The sequence below is a fragment of the Myotis brandtii genome, unplaced genomic scaffold, assembly GCF_000412655.1.
Source record: "Myotis brandtii unplaced genomic scaffold, ASM41265v1 scaffold227, whole genome shotgun sequence".
NCBI lineage: Eukaryota > Metazoa > Chordata > Mammalia > Chiroptera > Vespertilionidae > Myotis > Myotis brandtii.
The window spans coordinates 55,021-60,100 of NW_005358520.1; the positions used below are offsets into that span (position 1 = coordinate 55,021).

The window sequence follows — 5,080 nt, forward strand, 5'->3', positions numbered from 1 at the left end:
GTGGACTGAAGGGTCCTGGGTTCAGTTCCTGTCAAGGGCACATGCCCAGTGAGGGGCTTGGGGGAGGCAGCCGATCAATGATTCTCTCTCATCATTGATGTTTCAATCTCTCTCTCTCCCTTCCTCTCTGAAATCAATAAAAATATATTTTAAAAAACAAATAAAATTATAAATACTTATAAATGGTCTTAAAATACACCCTGCTCATATTTCAATCCAAATTTTAAAATTGTTGCCTTCTATTTTAGATACTATTAATGGTCTGCCTATAACCCTTCTCCCTTAGACTCCCCTAAATCAACGTCTTTACTTGAATTATTTCCTCAGAGTTTGCCTCTGGGGCCACAGAAAGTAAGGTGCCTTCAGTTTTGTCTCTAAAGTTGTGTTAGAAAGTGAAAAAGAATAGAATTAACGAATAGATAAGTAGGCCTCTAAAGAGAATTGTGCTGAAGATGGAAAAGTTAGCTTGCAGATGGCACAGATGCAAACAGGATGAAATAAACTATCTGAGATCTGCCTTTAGTATGATTTAAAAGAGTAAGAAATATAGCTCCGTCTTCGCCAGTGGCCTCTATCAAAGTTATGGAAGGAGGCAGAACAGAAAAGATTTGTTTTCATATATTTTTCCCCCCACCCTTGCCCCCCAATAAAAAAACAAACGCTCGTTGCTCTTGTGGTAAGAAGAGATACTAAACTGACTTCTGCTGCTACGATTTGGATGTAGGTCAGAGGTACAGTTGAAAATCCTGCATTCAGGGAAGGCACTACTGCTGTTGCCTCTGGAAGGAAAAGCCCTTCTGTTTGTTGGTATAAAATGTAAACATCTACACCAGCTGCAGTGCCTGTTCTAGCTGTGAGGATGGGGGGCGGGGGGGGCTCCCTAAATGCTTCTCCCTGGGGATCAGAGTAGAAGTGGGGGGCAGTCAGCCCTGAGCATGAGCCGGGGACAGGAGGGCCCCAGGGGAAGCCCAGGTGCCCAGCCATGGACAGTGGCAGGCGGGCCTCCCCCCAGGGTGACCTTCCTCCTTAGCATATGGATGGTCATGTGGTTTGACCCCCTGACCTTTCCTCCCTGGAGATAACCTCTAGGCCTCAATAGTATGTCAGCTCCAGGCCCAGAGAAGCAGCAAAACCAGCCCCAGCTGCCCTGGGGCCCAGCTGCCTTGATAATGACCCCACCCTAGTGCCGGCCAATCAGTGGAGACCACACCCCTGAGAGGACACACCTGGGAAGTGCTGGATGTTCAATCTATTGGACCTTCCCCGGGGCCTCCCCTAACACCTCGGCCCTTAAACCCTTAGGACAGGACCCAGGGCTCCAGCTCCGCCCCCCCCTAACCCCCCACAGGCGAGTCGCCTTTACCTTCCTGGCTCCCAAGCTCCCAGGACCCTCATTTGCCTCCGTAGCCTGTTTCCTAAGCCCCTTGCTTGTAGGAGGTCCGTCTTCCTCCTCGCCTCTCCGCCGTGTTATATGTAAGTGTCCTCCTACAGACCGAGTCCTGCCTCTGACTGCTGTCCCAGCCAAACCCAGTCCCCAGGCCGGTCTGACCGCAAGGGTCCACCCCTGGCGCCTGCCCCGCTGCCTCCAACAGAGTGAAAGCTCAGGTGGACAAATGCTGCTGCCCCCAGGCCGGTCTGACCCCAAGGGTTGACCCCAAGGTTCGACCCCTGGCGCCTGCCCCACTGCCTCCAACAGAGTGAAAGCTCAGGTGGACAAATGCTTCCTGAAGTTTCCTTTCGCCCTCTCCCTCCTGGGCAGGGCCGGGGGCTCCATCACGCTGACCAGCTAATCCGAGAAGGAGAGGAGAGGAGAGGAGAGGGCTGATGGTAGTTGAGGGAGGAGGGGTGCTGTCGGTGGGTTGGAACATTGAGTTTATCACCGGGCGGTCTTGCTGTTTGCCTTATCTAGCCACCCGCTCCTCTCCCTTTTCAAAAAACATACATCCTTCACCCTGGCCACTTCCTTAACGTTCACAGGAAACGACTAGAATTTTAGAACATGTATGGCAGCCTCTGTATTACACATACGTGTAATTACTGATTCCTTCTACTAAGCCCAGTTTTCATGTTATTTCTAGTTCTAGGTGAGTCCATCCGACACACCGAGGAGAGAGCGTGGCTGAAGGAGAACGCGGCTGGCCACTGCGCGATCGGGACGCCCCGCGTCAGTGTCTGCCGCCTTCCAGGCCGACACAGCCAGGTAAGAAGAATGTTCACATACTTGAAACCGTTTGAAAAAAAGAGAAATGACAGAAATGTTTTTATTTTGTGCCAAACATTTAAAAAGAAATTGGTAAAATACGTAAAAGCAAAATAAAATCACAAATGAGCCTGTTTTCTAAAAATAACTTCCATCACTTTTGTTCTCTATCATTTGATTTTTTTTTGTTTTGTTGGTTTTTCCCTTTACACAAAATTGAGATAATATTCTATGTATTCTCTGTTGAATTTCTTTATTTTTGTAATAATCTATTTTGTCTTATCTGATCATATGAGTTAGTGTTTCATAGTTTTCATGGTATCAGTTAATACGAGCAAAAGCTTTTAAAATATTTTTAGATGTGTTTACTATTCAGAGAATATGCTTATAGAGTGATATATACTTCACTCATTTTTCATTAGTAGCGTTACTAAAATTTGCATCACTGTTTCAATGGTTATGATATTTTAAAGGCTTCTTATTCTTCTTACTGAAAATACCTCCAGAAGGTGGTAATGAGTTACCATTTCATCAGCCATTTTTGAAAATGTTTGTTGACCTGTTGACTTAAATATATATGTGTATATATATATATATGTGTGTGTGTGTGTGTGTGTGTATTGTATATATACTAGTATATGTATATATTTATTTATTCAAAGAATTTTCCTAACAAAACCTAGTTTATGTGGAAGAAAAAAATCAAAGTTAAGATTCTAAATTTTTGTTGCAAGCGGTAGCATCCTGTGCTCACACATTCAGCCACTGTCTCCCTTACATAGCTGAGCCTGGAAGGAAAGGGAGTATTGTATGTGCATGGTCGTTCCCCTGTATCTAAAATACATCATTGGCAGCGGATGGCGAGTGTACATGCCTCAGCTGATGGTTGTGCGGACGTGCCCTGACCGTGAGCCTCAGCGCTCTGGTTGTTTGAATGAGGTGGTGACCGTGGCCGTTAGGGCGGGGAGGAAGAGAATCAGCTTCCTGTGTCTTCCCATTTTCAGTAAAACCTGGCAACACAAAACATATTTCAGCTCCTTCGGGCCGGTGGGTGTGCTGAGTGCCAGGGAGGAAGTGAAGGGAAGGGTGATGCTGATGGTGCCCTCAGGGGGGGCCCTGAGAACACATCACAGTACGGCGCCCGGGTCCGTCGTGCAGAAGGGCAAGGCCAAGGGAACGTGACCGCAAGAGAAAGTTTTCGTTTTGAGACTGTAAATCTCGAAGTTTGGATTCACATTCTTCAGCTTTTAGGAACAGTAAGAGATGCGTCCGCGTGGACGTCCAGTCTCCTGGGCAGAAGTGTCAGATGATGCAGTCATTCAGGACAGCGAGGGGAATAAACAGATGACAGAGCGGGAAGCAGCGTTAGGAAAGTGGCAGAAAGGAAGAGAAATGTAATTTCTCCTGCTCCCTCTGTGTGAGTGGGTTAGAGTCTAACCTTTAGACCAGTGATGGCGAACCTATGACACACATGTCAGAGGTGACACGCGAACTCATTTTTTTGGTTGATTTTTCTTTGTTAAATGGCATTTAAATATATAAAATAAATATCAAAAATATAAATCTTTGTTTTACTGTGGTTGCAAATATCAAAAAATTTCTATATGTGACACGGCACCAGAGTTAATTTAGAGTTTTTCAAAATGCTGACATGCCGAGCTCAAAAGGTTCGCCATCACTGCTTTAGACTGATGGCGCTCTGGTCTGGGGAGAGTCCTAGGGAAGTACCTCAGGGTAGAGCAAATTCACACCCTGTTCTGGGCTGCCTCAGGCCTCGGCTGCATTTATATACAGAAGAAAATAACCCATAAGCTATTGCAGAAACCCAGGAAACCATTCCCTTCCCCTGACCGTAGGTCCTGCATTTAAAGTTTGCATTCAGTACATTTATCTAAGTAAATGATACTTCTGTTCTAATAATTAATGTTATTCAAGTTCATCTTTACCTGTATAACAATAACATTGGTTTTCATTTAGTGAAGAGATTTAAAGGGAAAAAAAACTTCTGTATACTTATGTAATATGTAGTTGTAATGAGTGGTTCCTTTGTAAATTCATTCCTATTTGAATGAAATAGTGAAACCTGGCAAAGTGATGTTCATCAGCTACATTGGTCTCTATGTTGTGAAGTGGTGAACTCATTGTGGGTCTTGTAGTGCAAACTAATTGTGTATGCTCTGAGGTGTCACTTATTATTCCAAAGCCTTCCCTTATTTAGAAGTAATACCTTTATAAAATGGCTTGATGTGCTAATAGAGCATGATGTACATGGAGGACATTTTTAAAAGGGCATTTTTTTATACATAAAGACAAATGAGGGCAAAAGAATAGGATTTACATTAGTAAATCCATACGGGAATGGAAGCGGCCGTCTCGGAGAAGGAAATTGGCAAAGCATGACTTGTAAACTGCATGCATGATTCATCAGCGAGTGGTCTGATGGGCTAAGCGGCAAACTTTGTGACCAGGTGACCGTCTATGGAACAACACCCGCGTATACAAGCCTCTGCATCATGTAGTAATCACACCCACATCCCAAGAGTTTCTATCAATTACCGATTTTTAAAAATATATATTATTGATTTCAGAGAGGAAAGGAGAGGGAGAGAGAGATAGAAACATCAATGATGAGAGAGAATTGTGGAACGGCTACCTCCTGCAGCCCCCACACTGGGGATCGAGCCCACAACCTGGGCATGTGCCCTGACCGGGAATTGAACTGTGACCTCCTGGTTCATAGGTCGATGCTAAACCATTGAGCCACCCCAGCCAGGCACATAGTGTTTTTAAAATATGTAACTGATCTGAAGAATTAGGCATATTTATTTGTTTATATACTAGGGCCCAGTGCACAAATTCGTGCACCTTGAAAGGAACTGT

At 44.8% G+C, this 5,080-nt stretch overlaps 1 protein-coding gene across 5 annotated transcripts in view; it reads left to right on the forward strand.

Moving 5' to 3' along the window:
- The first annotated feature begins 2,082 nt into the window (after positions 1–2,082).
- The window catches only part of GULP1 (GULP, engulfment adaptor PTB domain containing 1), a 101,938-nt gene continuing 98,940 nt past the window's right edge, over positions 2,083–5,080 (forward strand). For all 5 annotated transcript variants that reach the window (XM_005866270.2, XM_005866267.2, XM_005866268.2 and 2 more), the window contains exon 1: positions 2,083–2,200. The gene's annotated coding sequence lies outside the window, so the exon portion shown is untranslated. The remainder of the gene's footprint in view (positions 2,201–5,080) is intronic.